Source organism: Notamacropus eugenii, chromosome 7 (genome assembly GCF_028372415.1).
Source record: "Notamacropus eugenii isolate mMacEug1 chromosome 7, mMacEug1.pri_v2, whole genome shotgun sequence".
In the NCBI taxonomy this organism is placed as follows: Eukaryota; Metazoa; Chordata; class Mammalia; order Diprotodontia; family Macropodidae; genus Notamacropus; species Notamacropus eugenii.
The window spans coordinates 146,921,505-146,947,154 of record NC_092878.1 but is presented as its reverse complement, the minus strand read 5'-3'; positions in this window follow the sequence as shown (position 1 = coordinate 146,947,154).

Sequence of the window (25,650 nt, the reverse complement as noted above, 5' to 3'; positions counted from 1 at the left end):
AATTATCTCACTTGGGCATTTCCTACTAGACTGAAATCATAAGTACGATCCCTATTCTGATTCCTTTCAGAACACTGAGCACTGTTTTGCAAACTAGGGGTCATCACCGCTCAATAGTGGTAGGGAGAAATTTAGATTTCCACAAGAAGTGACTGACGCCTTTCCATTCAAGAGATTGAAAGCAAGTTTCACATCACACACTGAAACTGCAAGTAGTTAAAAAAAGTCAGAACCATTTCCAGGCAGTTCAAGCTACAATGTGAAATTTCTTACTTTCCCTAGATTCACGTGTTCTCTTGACCCTCTGGCAATAATCAAATCACACAAGTCCAGGAAAAAAAGCCCTGAAAGTCAAGTTTTTAGACTTATCATCCAGTAATTAGTATAAGTTCACTCCACAGCAGTAAAGAAATGTTTCCTATTTGATCTTATTAACTGATTGATATGAATTAATGCATTAGGATATTTGATTGTGTCATAAAATGTGTATATGAGCATCATGATTCAATTTAATGTACCCATTACTGCTTGATGTGCCATTATATTAGACTAAATTAAAAGAATTTTATGGAAAAATTACAATTAAAGACTCAAAATTGATTACATTCATAACTTAAAAGAAGATATTCTATTAGTATTTTGAATAATTATAATAAATATATTAGAAAACAGTGTGAACAATTCAGGATAGAGTGAATAAAGTTAAAAGAAAGTAAAGGCAAAAACATTTTTAAATGTCAATTTCCACATTAAGTATGATATTTCTTTTTAATTCAAATTTGTATGAAATGTTAAAACTGAAATACCACATAATCATAGCTTTTGTCACAGCAAGCCAGTTTTGGGTCACATTGTCATTATTGAGTGGCATTGTCTTTAATTCCCCAAATGAAACATGAGTATTCTGCTTTAGCATCCTTGTAAATATTTTTTTTAAGTATGTTTTCCTGCATTCTGAGGCAGAAAAGAGGAAAATTAACAATATCACTTTTTGTAATCATAGTTACTACTTTAGAGTGAACAATTTTAACATAACTTAGTGATTTCTTGCGTTTCAGATACCAAACTCAAAATCCTTCCATCAAATTTTAAAATATGGCACTTTGGCCTGAACCAGACACTTGTTCATATTATATCTATTTCTAAGTGCTTCCTATTCTGCCATTTCACTCATTTATTTTGTAAGATGGATTTTTCTAATACTCCTAACTTTTTTTTCTCATTGAGAGTAAAGTCTAAACTGTTTTGTCACAATTTATAAAGTGACCTTCAAAGTCTTTACAAAAACATTTCTATAATCACATTCTTGCTTTATTTTCATCTACAGTAATTATTCAGATTTTCCTTTATTTCAATGTCATCATTTGACCTGGGCCAGGCAGAAGTTAATCATCATAGGGGGCCTTAACTAAGCTGTGCCACAACTCCCGTCTCCTCCCCCAAACTGATTATTATACATAAATATTGAATGAATAAGTTCCCTTGAAGAGTGAGAATGATAATTTGTTAACTAGGTAGGAGCAGAAAAACAACAACGTGGTGGGGGCAGGGGTCCTGGATTAGAAGGGGAAAATCCCAGAAACATGCGATTCTAATTTGAGGACTTTTCAAGGGATATTTGTCATTTATATGATAAAGTTCCTCTTTTGACAAGTGCCTAAACAATTCCTAGGTTGTCACAGTCTAGTCTTTAGGAATTTGAATGGAAGAAGGTCATTACTATCTCCATGAGACCCTCACTTCTTTAGACTCACTGCTATTGGAACCCACGACAAGCCTCTCTGTGAGGTGAGCCTGAGGAGACTGTTGACTGTGATTGCTATTGTGTCTTATTTGTTATCAAATATCTTTGATTCCTAAATCCTTTGATCATTCTCAGTAAAGGTCCAATTAGAACCATAGTAGTCTCCAATAGTATTTATCCTAGCTGAATATGGAATCTGAAGACCCTTAGGGTTGATTTATATCCACAAATAATTTAAAGTTCAAAATTTGAAAATCTGTGTGTTTTGGAAGGAGTGGATGGGTGGACGTTCTTAACCTGTATTCCAAGCACACAAATTAGCTTCTATGACAATGGATAGAGTAAGAAGAGAGAACCAATGGTATAGGACAATATGCAAGAAGGAAAAACAATAAAACTCACAATCTCAGAAGACTATTAGGGAATTTCAAAATACATATTGACTCTCCTTCACGCATCCTACTCACTCAGTTTCTATACACTTGCCATGACCTATTCCTACCCACCTCAGTCACACAGACAGACGACCATATCCTTGTTCTTGCCAACACCCACAAATTTGTCATCTCCATCTTAAAGAATTACAAAAATCCCATTATCTGATCATTATCTATTGACTTTCCACCTCTCCATGTTTCCTTTACCCAGTCCAAATTTTCACCCATGTTATGACCCACAATCCCTCAGTTATCTCCTAGGTTGTCTCTCCTGTACTATCCAGTACTTCCTCTTTTCCCCACCTTGACCCCTTACTGAGCCAATTCAATTCCACTTCTTTTGAATCCTTAACCCTCTTATTATTTTGCAGATTGCACTCTTCCAGACCTCAGCTTTGGATCATTCCCACCTTCCCTGCCTCATCTTATGGACAAATGCTGCTGAAGGAAGGTGGAGAAAAGCATGCAACCACTTTGATTGGGTCCACTATAAATTTATATTATACAAACTTAATTGAGCCCTCACTGCTGCTAGGCAATCCCACTATAATGCTCTCATTAATTTACTAGCCCACTCTCTGCAGAGATTCTCTTTAACCAAACCCTGGTTTAGCAGAGGCCACATGTGGCCCTCTAGGTCTGCAAGTGCAGCCCTTTGCCTGAATCCAAAATTCACAGAAACAGATCCTATTTGTTCTGTGAAGTCAAAGGGCTGCATTTGAGGACCTAGAGGGCCATATGTGGGCTTAAGGCTGCAGATTACCCACCTCTGTCCTAAACGTTTTCACTGCCCCTCACACCTCCCATAGCTTCCCTTCCTACCACCCTTGCAACTGAGAACCTTGCCTCATTCATCTCCTATATTTTTCATCTCCCATTAGTCAGATGCCTTCTGTAACTAGTCCTATTTCACCCCTGTCTCACATGATGAGAAGGCTTTACTCTTCAACTGGACTGACCCTTTTATCTCCTCAAGCATCCTTTCTCCTCCAATAGACTGTTACCTCTTTCATCTTCATTCTAACATTTGCTTTCAGTCTCTCTCTGTCTACTGACTCTTTCTTATTGCCAAAACACATGCCAATGTCTCCCCAATCTGATGAGAACTTTAGTTGATTTTTCTGTCCTTACTATCATCCTATATTTTATCTACACTTTTTGGCTAAATTCTTTGAAAAGACTATCTATGCATTTACTTTCTCTCCTTTCATTTTCTTCTTAATTTCTTACAATTGAAATTCTAATGTTATCATTCCACTGAAAGTGCTCTCCCCAAAGTTACTAATGATATCTTAACTGCCAAATCCAAAGATGTTTTCTCACTTCTCATTCTCCTCTGACTTTGACATTAGTGATCGCTCTCTCCTCCTTGATACTCTCTTTTCATTAGGTTTTTAGGGACTCCACCCCATCTTGATCCTCCTCCAACCTACCTGATAGCTTCTCAGTCTCCTTTGCTGGACCTTCATCCCAAATGTGCCCTCTAACTGTAGATGTCCCACAAAAGTCTGTCTTGGGCCTTCTTTCTTTTTTCCTCTGTACTACTTTACTTGATGACCTCATCAGCACCCAGAATTTAATGACCATCTCTGTGTTGATGATTCTCAAATCTACCTACCCTGCCTCAATCTCCCCTTTGAGTTTCAATCTCAAATTTCCCATGTCTGCATTGTTGTTGGGAAATTGCCTTTACTTATGATAATTGGCAAAAAATCTGAAACATAATTTTTAAGTTTCCTTAAGCCAAGTCACCCCAACTACAAGAACAGTTATCTAAATACTACACCACACTGTCTCAAATCATTGGGATTTCAGATACAAAACATCTAGTCAAATATATCTAGTTCAGATACAAAAATCATAGTACTGGTAAAACTATTTGTACCCTTCTTTTCCCCAAAGGAAAAGTTAATCCAGAGATGGGTTTAGGGGTTTCAAGTATTATTTTCAGCCCTTTCCACTGTAGCCACTAAGAAATACAAGGTGACTTTGGTGAGGAAGTTGCCTTCTGATATTGCCATTATCAGTAATTAGCTGCAGTTAGTAAGCTTCTATTAATCAAATTCACATCTGGAAGGATTTTAAATTATTCTGTGGAATGAACAGTGTTGCTTCTTTTCAAATTTAAAGGTAGCATTTGGGAGTCCTGCTCCTTTTAATCTCTGTTCATTTTAGTTAAGTTGATTGAAATACAAAAGAAACGGGGAGGGGGAAAGATTTACTACATTTTGAATACCATTTGTTGTAGATATTTTAATGTACAAAATTGACCACAATTCATTTTATACATTTGAATGTTCTCAAATTAAGAAATGTACATAAAAATTTTATCATTTGTTAGGATCCTTCCCTGATTATAATGTAACATCAGATTCCATTCCTAATAGATATTTTAAATGTTCTTCACAAAAGAGGGGGAAGGAAGAAGGACTTCCAGGACTTGTATTTACACACTTGCAATAATTCTGAGTATAACAGACAGGTCTATTTTCTGAAGAAGAGTGAGGAAGTTGGAAAGGTAGATACTATTTTGCTGATGTATGGGTGTAGATCTTGATTGTAGAGCAAGTGCTTATTCTTAAACTGGAGAAAAAAAGAGCCTATGAGACATCTATTCTGTTAAGGCAAATAAGATAGTGGAGATCAGACAGAGAGATAAGAGAATCACAGGATCTTAGCTGGTTGGGACCTCAGAAGTCATCATGCTCAACCTAGGTTGAACCAAGGATCATCTGCAATGTACCGGACAAATTGTCATCCATTCTGCTTACAGACTTCCATATGGTACAGACAGTGACCTCTTGTAGAAGTCTATTCTGTAATTAAATGTTTCTTGTTGTCATGGAGTTCTTCCTTATGTTAAATAGCCTGAATTTTCCCTTTTAAAATTTGAGTTCTGAACTCTGGACTAAGGAGAACATATTTAATCTTTTTATTATCAGAAGACAGCTATAACTACATACTTCCTTATTCCAACCATTTTTCTTCTCCAAGCTACACAACCCCACTTCGTTTGGATGACCCTCATATGATACATGATATGCAGGCCCATCACCATTCTGGTTCAACTTTTCTCTAGCTTTACACTGTCTTATATAACATATGGCACCCAGAAAGGTACACAATATTTTATATGTGTTATGACCAAGGAACAATTCAGCAGGACTTTCACCTTTCCACTCCTATCCGCTGTAAAGTATCCTAAAATGGAATTAACTTTTGTGCTCCTCTGTGTGATTTTGATTTTCTTAAAATTTCAGTATGCAAACAGGCCAAAGAGTAACATATATTTTAAAATTGACACAATCTTATTCCTAATTCAGGATTAATTAATATTAAATAGTACATTAAAACCTACAGAGCTTTTGATATCATTGATGTAAATACATCTATCTTATGATAATAATTGTTATTTTTATCCAAGTATAAAATTACTCCAACCTGATCCATTCACTATGCATTCCTACCCTACTTCACTCATTAAGTCACTGTCCTACTCTCTACTATGACTTTTCCAAACCTTTTGTCTCATCTCAAACATTCCATGCATCTCTTTCCCTCTATCCTATCTGTTCAGAACTTTGCTTTCTGCTCCCTCCCCCCCGCAAATTGAAAATATCTTATCTTCTGCTCATTTCATATCACTCAAATGATTTCTGCCACTATCTCCTTCACCACTACCTTAAGTGAAAAGGTAGCCTTCTTCTTGCCAAAAAAATCCCTCTGTATGTACTAGGCATGATATTCCATCCTGACTTCTCAAACTAATTACCCTGTCTATTAGTCACACTGTCATTAATCTTTAATCTCTGTCTACTTGCTGTTTCCTCTATTGACTACAAACATCTTCCTGTCTCTAAAATCCTCAAAAATGTCTACTTTATCCATCCATCCCAGTCATATAACTTCCTATGAAACCTTTCCTCTTCATGGCTAAGTCTCTTAAGAAGGTTGCCTGTAATCAATGATTACACTTCATTTCCTCTTGACTGTTTTCTTAATTCTATGAAGTCTGACTTGTGACTTCATCATTCGATTGAAATTGATCTCTCCAAAATTACTAAAGCTCTCTTACTTTCTAAATCTCATGGACTTTCTTTAATCCTCATTCTTCTTGACTTCCTTGCAGCCTTTAAAACGGTCTATTATGCTTTTCTTCTTGGGACTCTTTTCTCTCTAGGTTTCCATGACAGTTTTCTCTCCCAGTTGTCCTTTTCCAGGCTGTGGCCAATAGACATGGGTGTTCACCAAGGTTCTATCCTGGACTCTTTTCCTTTCCACAGTATTTCACCTGATGATTTCATTGGTTCTCATTGACTCAATTGTTCTCTATATGTAGATTATTCAGATCTAGTTATAATACCTAACATTTATATAACTGCTTTATGGTTAACAAAGAGCTTTGTAATTGCGATCTCATTTTATTTTTACAATAATCCTTGGAGGTAGATGCCGTTATTATCCCCATTTTACATAGGAGAAAACTAAAGATGAGAAAATTTAAGGGACAAATAGCTATTGAGTGTCTGAGGCAGAGCTGAAATAAGATGCTCATGATTCCAAGTCTAGCACTCTATCTAGTGTGTCAGCTTGTAGTTTCTATGTAGCCTTAGGCTCTCCCCTTGCCCCCAGTCTTACATCTCCAATTGTATGTTAGACATTTCAATTTATACGTCTTGTTGAGATCTAGAACTCAATATATCCAAAAGTGAACTCATCTTTTCTCTTGAACATTTTCCTCTCCCTAACTATTACTGTGAAGGCACCAGTATCCTTCCAGTCCCCTTCCAGGTTCACAACATAAGTGCTATGCTCAAGTTCTTCTTTTCCTACTTTATTCATATAAGCATTCAAAGATATAAAGTTTCCCCTAGGAACTGTTCTTGCAGAATCCCATAAGATTTGATATGTTGTCTCATTATTGTCATTCTCTTGAATGAAGTTGTTGATTGTTTCTATGATTTGTTGTTTAATCCACTCATTCTTGAGGATTAAGTTACTTGCTTTCCAATTAATTTGTGGTCCATCTTTCCATGACCTTTTATTACATATAATTTTTTTGCATTATGATCTGAGAAGGATGCATTGACTATCTCTGCCTTTATGCACTGGATTGTTAGGTTTTTATATCCTACTACATGGTCAATTTGTGTGTGTGTTCCATGCACTCCTTAGAAAAAGATATATTCCTTTCTATCCCTATTCAGTTTTCTCCAGAGATCTATTATATCTACCAGTGTTTTATCCACCTCCTTAACTTCTTTCTTGTTTATTTTAAGGTTAGATTTCTCAAGTTCATACAGGGGGAGGTTGAGATCACCCACTAGTATAGTTTTGCTGTCTACTTCTTTCTGTAACTCCCTTAACTTCTCCTCTAAGAATATGAATGCTATACCACTTGGAGCTTAAATATTTAGTAATGATATTGCTTTGTTGTTTATAGTGACTTTTAGCAGAATATAATTTTCTTCCTTATCTCTTTTGGTTAGATCTATTTCTATTTTTGCTTTGTCTGAGATTAGGATTAGTACCCCTGCTTTTTTACATCAGCTGAAGCAAAATGTATTCTACTCCAACTTTTAACCTTTACCCTTTGTGTATCCCCCTATTTCAAATGTGTTTCTTGTAAACAACATACTGTTGGATTATGATTTTTAATCCATTCTGCTATTCGTCTCCATTTTATGGGAGAGTTCATCTCATTCACATTCACAGTTATTATTAGTATCTGTGTCTTTCCCTCCATCTTTTTTTCCACCTTTTGTGCTTTTAGTTGTCCCTTCCCCTTCACAATAGTGTTTTAATTTTTGACCCCCACCTCCTGCAGTCATCCCTTCCTTTTTTGAGTCCCTGTCCCTTCTACCCTTACTACTTCTTCCCTCCCTTTTTGCCTCCCCTGCCCTTTCTTTCCCCTTCCCCTCCTACTGCCCATAGAGCTAGTTATACTTATATGCTTAAATAAATTTGTTATTCCCTCCTTGAACCAAATCAGATGTGAGTATCTCTCAAACAATGCTCATCTCTCTCCCTCTTTTCCCCGACTGTAATATCATTTTGTGCCTCTTCCTGTGATGTAATTTACCATTTTCTGCCTCTTCCTTTTCACATTTACTGCTACAATCCCTTTTCACCCTTAAATCACATTTTCATCATCACATCATTTACTTTATACTCCCTCCCTCTATGTATGTACATCCCTTTTACATTTCATACTAGATATACAGTTCTCAAGATTAATAAGTATCATCTTCTCTTATAGGGATGTAAATAGTTTGTTCATATTGAGTAACATGTTTTTCTTTTCCTTTGTTTATCTTTTTATGCCTCTCTTGAGACCTGCATTTGAAGATGGAATTTTCACTTGAATTCTGGCCTTTTTATCAGGAAGGTCTGGAAATCCCTTATTTCATTGAATATCCATATCCTTACTTATAATACTACGCTCAACTTTGCTGAGTAAAATTGATTCTTGGTTGTAGTCCCAGCTCCTTTTCCTTATGGAATATGATATTCCAGTTCCTTTGATCTCTTAATGAGGAAGCTGCAAGGTCCTGTTTGATCCTCACTGTAGCTCCTCGATATTTGAATGGTTTCTTTCTGGCTACCTGTAGTATTTTCTCCTCCACTTAATAGTTCTGGAATTTGGCAATGATATTCCTTAGTGTTTTGAGCTGCCATTGCCTGGGGTTGGGACCAGGGGAGGAGCCTCCTCCCTTCTCACCCACTTGAAAAAGCCCTTTCACTGGCCTGTGAATTTGTCTTTGGTGTTTGTGAGTTGAGGGATCTGAGAACTGCCACTGCTGTTGCTGGAGATTCCACCCCTGAGGCCTATTCTGGTCCTGTTCCTCCTGGTGCTATATAGCCAAGGCTGGGCTGAGTTCTGCTCCATGCCCGGTGTGATAGACATTTTTTGTCAGCTTTCCAGGCTTCCTTGGGCTGGAAATCTCTTTCACTCTGTCATTCTGTGGTTTCTACTTCTCTAGAGTTTGTTGAGAATCATTTTTTGACAGATATTTTATGGGCTGTGGGGGAAAAGCTAGAGTAGGTGCATCTTTCTACTCTGCTATCTTGGCTCTGCTCCTCTTGATTTTCAAAATCCTTTTTGAGCCCTTCCATGGACTGAGACCAATTCGTATTTTTCTTAGAGGCTTTCGATGTAGGAGCTTTGACTTTGTTGCCTTCTTCTGATTGTATGTTTTGATCTTCTTTGTCACCAAACTAAGATACAATAGTCAGAATTTTGTGGGGGGTTTTTTTTCGGGGGGGTGTGTGTTGCTAGGGGATTTACACTGTATGCTCATTTTCCCAGCCAAATACTTGACTTTCTAAGTTTTTTTCAAGGTAGGACTCTGCTTCCAGTCAGAGAGGGACATCATATTGTCCGAACTTCAGGGGCTTTATGCATCTATTTTCAGAGCTACTTCTAGGTGCCTGTGAATTTCAGTTCTTCCAAGGTAGTATGGTAAAAGGAGAGGTCTTTACTCCTTTCCTGGTCTGTGTTCTTGTCTATAACTAACCACAAGTACTCTTTTCTGCCTTGGAACCGTGAGGAGGATTCCCACTCTACTGCACCTCAAGCTCCACCACACCAGTGCTCCTCTTCTCCAGGACCACCACCCAGGAATGCGACCCTGATCCAAGAAGAGCAAAGCTAGAGAATCCTGCCCCATTGCCAACAAAAAGATTCCTGAAATGGACCTCTAATCAGCCACTGGATCTCCACACTATCTGTGGGTCAGGATCTCCAGAAGTAGCCTGCCTCTGCTACCACCACCTCTGTCGGTGTCAGAATGCACCTCTCCCCCATTCACTTCTGACCGAGTTTTTCCACCAACTTTCTATGCTGTCTTTGACCTTTGTGGGCCAAAATATCTGGAATCACAACACCTGTCAGTGATTCAGTCCCTTAAGGCCTGCTCTGGCCCCTCTATGCTGTGTGGCCTGTGTTGGACTTTGTTTTCTCTCAGTCTCATGTGATAAACCCTTACGGTTGATCTTCCAGGCTATCCTGGGCTGGAGGCTTGTTTTACTCTGTCATTTTGTGGGTTCTGCCACTCTAGAATTTGTTTAGAGTCATTTTTACAGGTATTTAGAGTGATTTGGGGGAGAACTCAAGCAGTTCTGAGATTTTACTCCACCATCATGACTCCACTCCCTCTGTCTTCCTTCTTGTTTAAGTTAAATTAGCCTTCTTCAAGACACTTTTCTTCATCCCTGTTAATGTTAGTGCCTTACCTTTGAGACTACCATCACTTTATCATATCTATACTTCATATATGTAGATATATATGATTCAATTTATCTTTCATAAATTTGGTTTTGCTTGATTTAGCCTGAATTTCTGACTGTGAAGATATTTTTGAAATTTGATTCTGTCATCAATTTTTAGCCTTCCCTGTCAGATATATATCACTTTTAAGGTTTGGTAAGTATACCATTTATGTCTCTATTCATGCCTTTAATATAAATAAGTGACATCCAAGATTAAAGATAAAGTCTTCCGTATGGTGTTCAAAGTCCTTCAAAATGAACCCCTTCTATCGTCTTTTCAATATTCTTACTATTTTCTCAATCCTTTCCACATACTTTGATTCAGGGGCACTGGGCTCTTTACTATTCTTAAAACAAGATACTCCATCTCTCAGTGCTAGATCTATGATTCAGTGCAAAATGAAGAGGAGGGTGCACTTGTTCCTGTGTATGACAGACCAGTGATTACACTGGTCCCCACTGCTAGAAGGCCAGTGCAAGATGAGTTACATTTCAATCTTCCAGAGTTCTCTCAAGGAGACTGGAGGTTGTCCAGTCTCTGTCACTGATGCAGGCCACAAGGAATTGGGTTCCCCAATTTTAGTTCACTGTATTCTAGTTACATATAACCACTCAACAGAGTTTTCAATTTCTTCCTATTCCTGTTCTCTGTACATTTATAAGTTCATTGGTGCTGAATTCAGAGTGAATCCTTGCCTAAGTGTACCTTGCTTTAACAATTGTTTTTGTCTTTGTGAACTGTTTATAATCAGAGACAATCAGTTTCCACATTTATTTTCCATTTTTCTGCCTATACAACTTTTTAAATGAGTCTGTTCAGTTTAGAATTATTCTAATTATATCATATCATTTTCTGATTTTTATTCTTTAGTTTTGGATTTTTATCGTTGTTTTACAAAGTTTGTGTTAGGGTTGTGCCCAGACAGCTGATTTTGGAATGGCTTCTATATCATTACTAATTTCTTGTCTTTGAAGGTAAAATTCTATTGTTATTGTTATTTAGTTTACCAGACTAAATTATATACATTTTTTTAAAGAATGCATTTATGATACATGGAGACAAGACATATCCATTCCTTTTCTAGAAATGATTAATTATGGCAAACTTAATTTCTTTAGGCTGAAATTTAAGCTTAATGGCTCATTTCATCTTCCCCATCCTTCATTTTGAATGAGTTCATGTTTTACAGCCACGCTAGAGAATAGGAAAGAATTCATAAGGCATTGATTGCCAAGGATACAGATTGCTTGGCCTTGTGGATATATTCATCATATCCCAAACCCTTTAGCATCCCTTATGCTTAATGCTTCGAGTGGCTAACAGAATGGCCTCACACATAAGCCTACTCCAGAGAGAAAATTGAGTAGGTGTCATAGACACCAAGGGAAAATTCCAAAGGAATGACAGACACCTGAAAGCTGCCTGCTTCTACCACAGAGTAGTTTCATATGGCTCTCTTTCTTCATCCTTTCTTCCCAGTCTGCTTGACAATCACAATAGTATAATAGGCCAACATTTATTGAATAACATGCCAGACCTTCTGTTATTTCTGCTTTCATCTGCTCCTTACAGGTAGCTCCAGAGTGTAAGAAACAGGAGAGTTTTTTTATCAGGTCAATTGGTAGCATTTTTTTTATCTCTTCCCCCGAATTTAACTATCCCACATGATGGTAAGCAATAAAATTCTTCAAAACAAAATAAAAATTTGGTGAATTCAAAAATATTATGCTAGATTTTAGTACCTCTTTCATTCAATGAAATGTTATTATTGTATCTTATATTGTAATCTATCCAATTTCCTGATGAGATAATGGCTTACCTAGAAAATCCTGATAAAGAAGCAAAGAATCTGATTTAAACAAATAATTATCTTCAGTAAAATAGCAGGACACAACACACAACACCAGCAACATTTCTAATTAGCATAGAAATAATCTATGATAATCCAAAAAAGAGTAGTAAAAAGTGGTTCAATTCATTATAACTATAACATATCTGGGAATCAATATCTGTATAGATTGAATTATGCTATGTTCCTAAGAGAAATTAAAAAAAAACATCTTAAATAAGTGGAGGGATATTCAGTGCACATAGGTAGGTAGGTTGTAATGTGTGACTCAAAGTCCATTTGCATTAAACTCTCTTCATTTGTGGACTTTGATTATTCAGTGTTCCATGGCTTAGTCGAAGTTGGTAAAAACTGGAGACAGAAAAGATACTGGTCTTCTGTTTTACACCTTCAAGAGAGAAAGCACGAAGTTCCAGACTCTCCTTCATCTTTATATCCTAGTTTTCCTGATATCCTTCAAGTCCCAACTGAAATTCTACCTTCTTAAGAAACGTTTCTAGTCACCTATAATGATAATAATGTCTTCCCTCTGTGATTATCTCTAATTTACTATTTAAATATGTTTTCTGGTATGTAGTTTTTTTCTATGTTCTCTTCCATCTTAAACTGTGAATTTCTTTTTTTATTTGTTTTCAGTGTCCTACAATCACTTCCATATATCTCAGATTTTCCCCCTCCCTCCCCCTCTTTCCCCCCCACTTCACCTCTCCCTCTCTGAGATGGCATAGTTTTATATAGGTTCTGCCCATACATTCCTATTAAATATATTTCCACCTTAGTCATGCTGCATAGAAGAATTAAAATAAATAGGAGAAATTATAAAATAAACCAAAACATATTGCAAAGAAAATGATCTGCTTCATTCTGCAAATGCATTCCATACCTCTTTCCCTGGATGTGGAAGGAATTTTACACTAAGAGACCATTAAGAAGTATTTAAGTCCTTGCATTGCAATGAAGTACTAAATGTACCAGAAAAATTCCTTGCATGCTGTGGTTGTTTCTGTGTACAAAGTTCTCCTGATTCTGCTCCTTTCATTCAGCATCAGTTCATATAAGTCTTCCCAGGCCTCTCTGAAGTCTTCCTGTTCATCATTTCTTATAGCGAAACAGTATTCCATTACATTCATACACCACAATTTATTCAGCCATTTCGCAATTGATGGGCCTCCCCTTGATTTCAAGCTTTTGGCCACCACAAAGAGAGCTGATATTAATATTTTTGTACAAGTGGGACCCTTTCCCATTTTTATGATCTCTTGGGAATACAGTCCTAGAAGCCATATTGCTGGATCAAAGAGTATGTACATTTTTGTAGCCCTTTGAGCATAGTTGGGCCTTATAGATGGCTATATTCATTGACTATTATGTCTTGAGTACCCAACATATTTCACTGGTCTACCCCTCTGTTTCTTGGCCAGTACCAAGTGGTTTTGATAATTGCTGCTTTAAAATATAATTTCTATTCAGTTCTGTTTTTTTTAACAAGGATGCTTGGAAGTCCTCTATTTCATTGAAGTTCAATTTTTCCTCTGAAGTATTATACTCAGTTTTGCTGGGTCGGTGATTATTGGTTTTAATCATATGTCCTTTAACCTCTGGAGTATCATATTCCAAGTTCTTTGGTCCCTTAGTGTAGAAGCTGCTAAATCCTGTGTTACCCTGATTGTATTTCCATAGTACTTGAATTGTTTCTTTCTGGCTGTTAATAATATTTTCTCCTTGATCTGGTAAGCTGGAATTTAGCTACAATATTCCTAGGAGTTTTTGTTTTGGGGGTGTCTTTCAGGAGGTGATTGGTTGATTCTTTCCATTTCTATTTCACCCTCTAGTTCTAGAACATCAGAGCAGTTTTCCTTAATAATTTCTTGGAAGATGATGTGTAGGTTTTTTTTTTTTTTTTGATCATGGTTTTCAAGTAGACCAGTAATTTTTAAATTACTTCTCCTGATTCTATATTCCAGGTCAGTCGTTTTTCTGGTGAGATCTTTCATATTGTCTTCTATTTTTTTTTCATTTTTTTGGTTTTGTTTTGGAATTTTTTGATTTCTCATAAAGTGATTAGATTCCATCTACTCCACTCTAATTTTTAAAGACGATTTTTTTCAGTGAACTTTTGAACCTCCTTTTCCTTTTAGCCAATTCTGCTTTTTAAAGCATTCTTCCCCTCATTGGCTTTTTAAACCTCTTTTGCCATTTTGGTTAGTTTATTTTTAAAGGTGTTATTTACTTCAGCATTTTTTGACTCTCCTTTAGCAAGTTGTTGAGTTGGTTTTCATGATTTTTTTTTGCATCGCTCTCATTTTTCTTCCCAATTTTTCCTCTATCTCTCTTACTTGGTTTTCAAAATCCTTTGTGAGCTCTTCCATGGCCTGACACTATTGTATATATCTTTCTGGAGATTTTGAATGTAAAAGCCTTGCCTTTTATATCTTCCTTTCATGATATACTTCGTTGTTCCTATCTGAAAGGATGAAAGAAAATACCTGTTCACCAAGAAAGTAACCTTCTATAGTCTTATTTTCCCTTCTTTTTGGGAGGTTTCCCCAGTCAGTTACTTGACTATTGAGTCCTTTGTCAAGTGGAGGGTATATTCTAGATACAAGTTCTTGGTTCCTGCAAGGTATCACAGGAGTTTACTCCTCTTCTGGCCTTCTCTCTGTTCTGTGAGCAACCACAAGTATTTTTATCTGCCTATGATCTGCAAGTAGGATTCCCTCTCCACAGTCATCACCAGCTCTACCACATCAGTGCTCCTCCTCACCCCATGATGACCCCTCAGACCTGAGATCCAGAGCATCTACTCAATTCCCCAGGGTGTTAAAGCCGAGGGCTCCAAAAGTGGATGCTGCTGCTGCAGTGGCTTCTGTAGCCTTGGGGTAGGGACTGGGGCCAGACCTGCACTCCCCACTCACCCAGGTGAAAGAGCTTTCTTACTTACCTTTAAAGCTGTCTTTGGCATTTGTGAGGTGAAAAATCTGGGAACCACAGGTGCTACCCATGATTCCACACCCTGAAATTTGCTCCAGTTCCACCCTTGCTGTGTGGCCAAAACTGGACTGTGCTCCAAGGCTGGACTCTGTTCTGAACCTGGTGTGATAGACCTTTCCTGTGGGCCTTCTAGGCTGTCTTGTGCTGAAAATCTCTTACACTCTGTTGTTTTGTGACTTCTGGTGTTCTGGAATTAGTTTAGTCATTTTTACAGGATTTTTATGGGCTACGGGGAGAGAGCAAGAGCATGTCTATCTTTCTACTCCACCGTCTTCATTCCATCCCACCTATTTTTTTTCTTCAAGCTCCTTGCCGCCATGCAAATTTGTCTTTTGTCCTATTCCTATTGCCACTTTTGCCTCCCTCCTTCCTTTCTTTCCCCCTTTTCTCCTTCTCTTCCTTCCTTCCTTTCTTTTTTTTTTCTTTTCCTTTCTGACTTGAGATGAATAAACCCTAGGAAGAAGTCAAAAGGCCATAGATCAGTTTGTATACATTTGTACACTCCTTGAATTGTAGAAAAAAAGGTGGAAATGCAGCATTCTGAGTGAGGACTTTAAGGAAAGACATTTTATCATGTTAGTCAATAAAGCTTTTTTTGGTCAGTTTGTGGTTTGAGGATTCTTTCTTTCCCTCTCTTCCTCTTTTCCTTTCTTTTCTCTTCCTTTCCTTTCCCAACTTCTCCTTTTCCTCTTCTCCTCTCTGTCTGTCTATCTTTGTCTTTTTCTGTATCTCTGTCTCTCTCTTTCTCTTTTTCCCTTCCTTCTCTTCATCCTATGAATTCAACTTTAATTTTCAGTATCTGTAGTATCTGTATCTGGTACATGATTTTTCTTATGGGAGAGGAGAGTTGAGAGTTAATGGGGACTGAAGAAAATGTCAAATCGTCCATCTTGCTATTCAAGTGAAGAAAAAGTTTTAGACATGCATTTATTAATTTGATTATTTTTCCTTTTGGGGGGATTAACTATATATATTGCATGAATTCAAATCACTACTCTTTGAAAAAAATAAATGTAACAACTCATGAACATCTACAGTTATGAAGAATGAGAAAAGGAGATTCTTAATCCTAGATTTCAGCCTTTGTTTTCCTGAAAGATTCATTTTTGTTAGCTTCCTTTTCATGCAGATTTCTGCCTTCTTTACCCTCAGACTTGTAGAGACTTCACTGGTCATGTCCTTGGGGTAATAAATAATTACTTTACCAAGGTATTGCTTTGAAAGAAACTGAGAAGTAGTTTTAAATTAACCACTTTTAATTGCATGCATTGTTATATATTTATGACTGCAACCTGATCCCCATCCTGCTGAATAGACCTGGGAGGAAAGGGTTTTTTCCACCTTACATTGTCCAAGAAAAAAGCAAAAAATGTAGAAGTGACCCTGGATTAGAATTGAAAAGAAATAATTCCTTATTTTAACAACCGTTTTAGAGTTTCCATGCCTTCCTATGCATTAATTCACATGGTCTTCATAAAAAACCTATTGCCTTATTATTGTTCCTCTTTTACAGATGTGGAAATTGAAGGTCTGAGAAGTTCAGTGATTTCCTTCAGGCAAATCAGATAATAAGTAAAATAATCAGAATTAGAATTCAGATGCTTTGATGTATAACTCCCACAATGTTTATGATTGATGCAAAGCTTAACTTATTGTGAACTTTATATATGCATTCATTTGCCACATGGTGATTGTAGCCCACTCTTAGAAACTCTTGGGATGGCAATCAAATTAGCATCTTTTGCTGTTTTTGCTTTTACTAAAAGTGCCTCTGATTGAATAATGTGATTAAAGAAGATCTTTCCCACCCATTGATAGGCCTGCCCATTGGGGGAAGTTTGATTAGGACAACTGTTTTGTTAGAGGGTCTCAAGTACCTTTTGTTTTTTTTATTGAGGAACTGGGTCAGAAGATTATACCCTCAGGCCCTAACAAGTGTATAAGTACTCTGAAGGTGAGATTTACTTTGGGAATCAGTTTTTGCAAGAAGGTTTGAGTGCCAGATGAGAACTCTGGGAAGACCCCTGGCTTTGAAAACCCAGATATTTGGGGCGGAGCCAAGATGGCGAAGTAGAAAGACGCACATACACATAGCTCCGAACACACAAACCACAGAACGGCTAGAGGGGACCAAGGCAGGGCGAATTCTGCACCCAGAGACCACGGAGTATTGGAGCGAGGGAGATTTCTGCTCCGGAGAGACCTGCAGACCTCTCGTGGGGAGTCCTTCGCGCCGCGGACTGGGCGCTGGGACAGGGAGCGGAGTGCGGCCCTGCCATGGCCGGGACACTGAGGGGAGGAGATCCGAGAGGGCTATGGGGACGGGATCTCCAGCGGCCACGCGGGTCCCCCCACCCACAGAGGGACCTGCAAACCTCTCGCAAAAGGTCTGTCGCGCTACAGACGCGGAGCCCAGCCCAGACCTGGGCGGCGGCGGCGGCCACGGCTCCGAGAGGCACAGATCTGAGAGGGCTCCGGAGGCGGGATCTTCAGCGGCAGCACGGGCCCCCCCACCAACAGGTGACTGAAGGGGGTGGGTGAGAGAATCTCTTTGGCGGGTTGAGAGGGGAGTGGGATGCCCCCAAGGCTCGGGTCCCACTGGGAGGTGGGGACTGAGAGGCGGCTGTGGACGGGGTCTCCCCAAACGGGCAGGAGCCTGGATCCATTGTGGAAGGTCTGTGCATAAAAACCCAGAGGGAACTATGCCTGAGAGGCAGCCCTGCCCCTGACCACCTGAACTTAATTCTCACACTGAAAAGCAGCCCTGCCCCCACCAAAAATCCTAAGGCGGGAAGCAGCATTTGAATCTCAGTCCCCAAACGCTGGCTGGGAGGACCAGGAGGCGAGGTGGGTGTGAGGAGAACATTCAGAGGTCAGGCCACTGGTTGGAGAAAATGCCAAAAAAAGGGAAAAGAAATAAAACTATTAAAGGGTACTTTATCAGAGAAAAGACACTTCCTCCCTTCCTTTCTGATGGGGAGGAACAATGCTTGCCATCAGGCAAAGACACAGAAATCGAGGATTCTGTGTCCCAGCCCACCCAATGGTCTCAGGCCATGGAAGAGCTCAAGAGGAATTTTGAAAATCAAGTTAGAGAGGTGGAGGAAAGACTGGAAAGGGAAATGAGAGGGATGAGGGAGAAGCATGAAAAGCAGATCAGCTCCCTGCTAAAGGAGAACCAAAAAAATCTTGAAGAAATTGGCACCTTGAGAACTAGCCTAACTCAGCTGGCAAGGGAGGTGCAAGGGGCCAATGAGGAGAAGAATGCTTTCAAAAGCAGAATTAACCAAATGGAAAAGGAGATTCAAAAGCTCACTGAAGAAAATAGATCTTTCAAAACTGGAATGGTACAGATGGACGCTAAGGACTTTTCGAGAAAGACAGATATCTCAGAACATACCGCGCAGATTCGAAAAATGGAAGATAATGTGAAATATCTTATTGGAAAAACAACTGACCTGCAAAATAGAATCAGGAGAGACAATGTAAAAATTCTGGGACTACCTGAAAACCATGATCAAAAGAAGAGCCTAGACATCATCTTCCATGAAATTATCAAGGAAAACTGCCTTGAGATTCTAGAACCAGAAGGCAAAATAAGCATTCAAGGAATCCGCAGAACACCGCATGAAAGAGATCCCAAAAGAGAAACTCCTAGGAGCATTGTGGCCAAATTCCAGAATTCCCAGGTGAAAGAGAAAATATTGCAAGCAGCTAGAAAGAAACAATTCAAGTATTGTGGAAATACAATCAGGATAGCACAAGATCTGGCACCCTCTACATTGAGGGATAGAAGGGAATGGAATAGGATATTCCAGAAGTCAAAGGAACTAGGACTGAAGCCAAGAATCACTTACCCAGCAAAACTGAGTATAATACTTCAGGAAAAAAAATGGTCTTTCAATGAAATAGAAGACTTTCAAATTTTCCTGATGAAAAGACCAGAGCTGGAAAGAAAATTTGACTTTCTAACACAAGAATGAAGAGAACCATGAAAAGGCGAACAGCAAAGAGAAATCATAAGGGACTTACTAAATTTGAACTGTTTACATTCCTACATGGAAAGACAATATTTATAACTCTTGAAACATTTCAGTATCTGGGCACTGGGTGGGAGTACACACACACACACACACACGCACACATGCACACATACATAGAGACAGAGTGCACAGAGTGAATTGAAGAGGATGGGATCATATATTAAAAAAAAATGAAATCAAGCAGTGAGAGAGAAATATTGGGAGGAGGAAGGGAGAAGTTATATGGGGCAAATTATCTCTCATAAAAGAGGCAAGCAAAAGACTTATTAGTGGTGGGATAAAGAGGGGAGGCAAGAGAAAAACATAAGGTCTACTCTCATCACATTCCACTAAATGAAAGAATATAATGCACACTCATTTTGATAGGAAAACCTATCTCATTATACAGGAGAGTGGGGGACAGGGGCACAAGCAGGGTGGGGGGGAGGATAGAGGGGAGGGCAGGGGGAGGAGAATGCAATACGAGGTCGACACTCATGGGGAGGGAAAGGACCATAAGAAAATAGAAGTAAAGGGGGACAGGATAGGATGGAGGGAAATATAATTATTCCTATACAACACAACTAGTATGGAAATCATTTGCAAAACTAAACAGATATGGCCTATATTGAATTGCCTGTCTTTCAAGGGGAAGGGGTGGAGAGGGAGGGAGCTAAGGAGGTTAGAACTCAAAGTGTTAGGACCAAATGTAATGTTCTTACCACTGGGTAACAAGAAATACAGGTTAAGGGGTCAAGAAAGCTATCTGGTCCTACAAGACAAAAGAGAAGACAGAGACAAGGGCAGGGAGGGAGGATAGAGGAGAGAGCAGATAGGTCACAGGGGCAATTAGAAAGCTCGGGTTTGGGGGGGAGGGGATAAAAGGGGAGAAAATTTGTAACCCAAAATTGTGTAAAAATAAATGTAAAAAATTAATAAAAAAAAAATTAAGAAAACCCCGATATTTATGCTTCCCTCTCTGGAAGCTATGGTCAGACAGTTTGACTGTCTACTGAATTCAGACAGAGGAAGCCATCTCTGTGGATCTTTGATTACTTGGGGCTTAACGACTGGAATTGTCTGTTTGGCCAAACGAGGACTCTGGAAAGTCACTTTAGGTAGCCTCCTTCCAGCTTTGAAAACCCAGATGTCAATGCTTCCCACTGTGGTAACTATGGTCAGACAGTTGGGATACAAATGTACAACTCTGTTGAATTCAGGCAGAGGAAGTCATATCTGTTGATTTTTGATTTCCCTGTATTTTCTTTGAAGTTCTGGGTGCTGAATCCCCTGAACTAGGAGAATGATATATGTGCTTGGTTAAAGAAATAATACATGTACTTGATTAAAGTGATTGTTAACCCTTTGAAAGTTACTTTCCTTTTATGAATGCAGATCTAAGAACCTGTAATTGCAGCCCTTCCCCACTCCCTGTGTATATTGGGGTACTTTTTGTTATATTATGATGTAGTCAGTAGGATTTGCATATATTAAAAGGAAAGTATGGGGCTTTGTGGGACAGTGATAATTGTCTGTTGTTTCCCACTTATGGTTGCTATGGTTCTGTGGAGCCCTAGGATGAGGGGATGGCCAGATCCAGGGCTCAGGTGGATTAGCTTAGCTTCTGAGTGTGCTGGAGGAGGGAAAGCCCTGAAAGTTAAACCAGACCAGAACAGCAAAAGCTCTGAATGGAGCTTGAAATCCCTGGAACCTGAGTAGAAAATGCTCTGGGTGCTGAGCTGGGTGAGGTGAGAACAAAGTGGAAAACTGCCAGTGGACCAATCTTGAAGAGGTGAATGGTGGATCAAGAGCAGAAGTTGGAGCAGAGAGCTTCCTGAGATCCAGTTCCCACTTCCAAATCCTGAGGGGGTGGCTGGGCAACAAAGCCATCAGGGTGGAGTCCTTGGGGGTATACAAGGCACTTCTCCTTACCCACCATAGGCCACACCACCCCCTGGGTCCAAACTGTTCCAGGAAAATACTGCAAAAAAACACTCAATGGATTGCTGCACAGTCCCCATCTTGCCCCAGGGCTGAACTCCAAGCTATTGTATTCCTCCTCCTCCAGCAGGAGCTGGCTTTTCCCATCTCCCACCAGAATCTGAACTCACAGAAAGTTTGATTTGCTTGCAGATGGTAATGCAAATAGTTTATTGATATGTTTGATGACCTCAATTCCTTCCCTTACAGATATTTAGAGAGGTGAAAATATCCAGTATTGTACTGCCAAAAAAAAAAAAAGAAAGAAAGAAAGGAGGGGGCAATCTAGAAGTTGCAAATATATTGCATTCAAAATGTAACTTTTAACATATTTTAGATTTCAAAAGAAGTCTAGTAATAAAGCCTAAATTTTAATTGTAGTTTCTGCTACCCTTTAGGGAGTGAACTTTTTTTTAAACACAGCTCAACATATCATCAAGGAATAGTACATTTCCTATTTTGAACACATTGCTGAAGTAATTTCATATACTATAGCTCAGAATCACTATAGCTAACATTATGAAAAAATATGGATCAACTAGTAGATTTTTCTATAATAAATTAAAAACTTTTTTATTTCTATTTATTAAAGAATGGACAATATTGCTGTTACTGTGTACAATGTTTTCTTGGTTCAGCTTACTTCATGCTTTATCATTTCATGCAAGTGTTTCCATGACTTTCTAAGATCATTGAGCTCATGATTTCTTACAGCTTTCATATTCCAAGACAATTACACACCACAACTTGTTCAGCCATTTTGAAGTGATAGTTGAGACAATGGCCTGTTGTGAAGTACTCCTCCTTAGGAAGTAAGAAAGCATTCCTTTTCTCTGTGATCTATGAGGAATTTGAAGATGAAATACATGAAACTTCTTGACTATTGGAATTGTACTAAATGATACATTAAAAACCTTATAAAGATGCCTTGGAAAGAAATTTCAATTAAGAGATTGTGAGGAGTTGGCAAATATAGTATATTTTCGAATGGTTTTCCTGAAGAGAGACAAAGTCAAGAATTAGTTCAACTTATTTTTTAACAGACTGCATTTAATTCATCTTCAAGAAAAGAGCATTGATGATACTTAAAAATTTTAATGAGTATTTTTGAATGAACTAAATATATAAACTAAATTTGAATGATATTGAGTTGACTAACTGGTAAAGAAGAGTCATGAGGGGTGACCCAGACTGTAGCTTTGATCACAGCCAACTGTACATTGAAAATAGTTGTAAATGCCTTTGCTTTATTCATGATTTCTTCCATTAATAACATGTACATTTTAAATAATTTCAATGTGTGCTTATTATAGATAAATTAGCCATTATTAATGAGAAAGGGGTTTTCTCTAGTTCATTACATATTCAATATTTAGTGTACTGGAGTGGGGACTTGAACTAATTAATTAATGAGAAATAAATGGAGTTTATTAATGAGAAGTAAATTATCCAATCATATTCCTGTATCACTCCATATTTTGGGAGGATAAAGCAAATAAGAAATGCATTCATTCCCTTTCTAACCCCAAAAATATAAAACTAAGGTAATACCAGGGGGATTATGAATGACCATATTTAGGGCTTGATGCCAGTTCAGAAATGGGGAATAGCCTGGACCTCAAGGTAAGAGACAGAATGCTTTTTTTGAGGTTCAGCAAGAGTAGTTTGAGAATGTGAAGGGGAGGGATCTGCAGCAAGCCTCCACAAGAAAGGTGGAAATAAAGATTTAAATACCAAATCAAGGAATGTGCATTTATTCTTAGAGGAAATAGAGACATTTGAGTTTATTGAGAAGGGGAGAGGAATATTATAATCTTCAGCATCTCTGTGGAGGATAGATTGGAGAGGCACAGGGACCAATTAGTAGGCTATTGCAGTAGTCTAAGTGAAGAATAGGAGAAGACATATGAACTGATGAAGTGAGGAAGGCAGAACTGTGTAATTAAAGACTATAGTAATTAAAGACTACATTAAACAGAATCAAAATCCAGATTAAATATATTGAGTGACTTTGTTACTACCTTGTTAAAATTAATGAATACAGCTTTTTTTTAACGCTTGGCAAATAAGTGTATGGCTAGATGTAAAATCCTTTCTAATTCCTTCTATGAGTATTGTTTAGATGCATTTATTCTGATTTTTGGGAATATATACATATATGTGTACATATACATATGTAATATATATGAGGATATATATATGTATGTAGATAGATACATGGATGGATAGATAGATGTACACATGTGTATGTATTCTGAAAATGATCTATGGATATCCAATTAAAATTTATTCACAAGACAAATGTTTAAAGAAAATACAAGATATGGAAAGAATGGCTATTACACAGTCAAATGAACATCAGGAACCTTAAAGTTCAGAATGAAATAAGGTTGGAGATAAAGGCTGACAACATTAGGGACAAGAGAAAGTTCAAACGTAGAATAAGATGGGAGGATGATCATGGACTCAATTAAATTTAGCAAACATTTATTAAGGACTTACTATATTTATGGATTCAGAAGTCTCTATTTTGTTTGTTTCCTATGCACAGGAGAATTGCCAGTACTACTCTATACTTAGAAGCATGAGAAAAAAAATAAGCAAAAGAAAAAAAAAGTACAACAAGGAAAGACACAGTCAGAGAGTTCTTAAATAATTTTGAATAACTATGAGTCATGAGACCTAGATGTTTGGCATCCTAGGGGACTGGAAATAATTTGGAGTGTCATTACTAAACAACTGTCTATGCTTTTTGAAAATATCATTTTCTTCTCCTCCTCTTATAATAATTTTTTAAAGCATAGCTCAGCTATTACCTTGGACAAGAGGCCATTCCTGTCCGTCAACTGCTAATAATGTCTGCCTGAAAGTACTTTGTATATACATTATAGGAATGTTTTATATACCTATTTGAGTATGCCCTCCCTCTTGCATTATAATGCAAGCTCTTTGAAAGTGGGAAGACTTTTTTTTGCTTTCTTCATATCACAACACTTAGCACAGTGCCTAGTATGGACTAGGCCCTTAAATAATTATTAATTGATGGATGGAAGAGCAATTAATGCTTCAGATTGGTAAAGCAGGATGAGGATTGGGAAAAACAACCAGGTTTAGCAATTAAGCATCTTTGGAGAAAGCAATTTCAGTCGAATTATGAGTACAGAAAATCAAATTACAAATAGGGATTTTTCTTTTCTGAATGTATTTTACTTCCTAGAATCCTCTCTGTCTCTTGTTTGGTCATAAATTCTTCCCTTACCCTTGTCTGACAGGTACATGTATCTATGTTTCAATAATTTACTTATATCTTTTTAGTGTAAAAGCTAGAGAATTATTGTTATTTTGTGATTAATAAATTGTCAAATTGGCTATGACTCTTTCCCACAACTAAATACCACCATTCACCAGTATAGAAGTTGGTACTTTCTAGCTGCTTGCAATATTTTGTCTTTGACCTGGGAACACTAGAATTTGGTTACAATATTCCAAGGAATTTCTCTTTTCAGATCTCTTTCAGGAGGTGATCAAAGGATTCTTTCAATATTTATTGTGCCCTCTGGTTCTAGAATATCAGGGCAGTTTCCTTTGATAATTTCACGAAAGATGATGTCTACACTTTTTTTTGATCATGGCTTTCAGGTAGTGCCATAATTTTTAAATTGTCTCTCCTGAATTTATTTTCTAGGTCACTTGTTTTTCCACTGAGATATTTCACATTATCTTCTATTTCTTTCATTCTTTTGGTTTTGTTTTGCAATTTCTTGGTTCCTCATAAAGTCATTAGCTTCCATCTGCTCCATTCTAATGTTTAAAGAGCTATTTTCTTCAGTGAGCTTTTGAAGTTCCTTTTCCAAATGACAAATTCTTCTTTTTACATCATCCTTCTCCTCATTAGCTTTTTGGATCTCTTTTGCCAATTGACAATCTATTTTTAAGGATGTTATTTTCTTTAGCATTTTTTTTTGTGTATACCTTTAGCAAACTGTTGACTCCCTTTTCAAGATGTTCTTGCTTTGCTCTCATTTCTCTTCCCAATTTTTCCTCCACCTCTCTTACTTGATTTTCAAAATCCTTTTTGAGCTCTTCCATGGCCTGAGACCATTGCATATTTATTTTGGAGATTTTGGATGCAGAAGACTTGACTTTCTCTGATGGTAAGCACATTTCTTCCTCTTCTGAAATAATGGAAGGAAATACCTGTTCACCAAGAAAGTAACCTTCTATAGTCTTTTTTCCCTCTTTTTTTGGCCATTTTTTTCCAGCTAGTTACTTGACTTTTGAGTCCTCTGTTCACAGGAGGGTGTACTCTGGGGACCTGTGAGTTCTCAGCTTTTCCAAGGTGGCACAATCAAAGA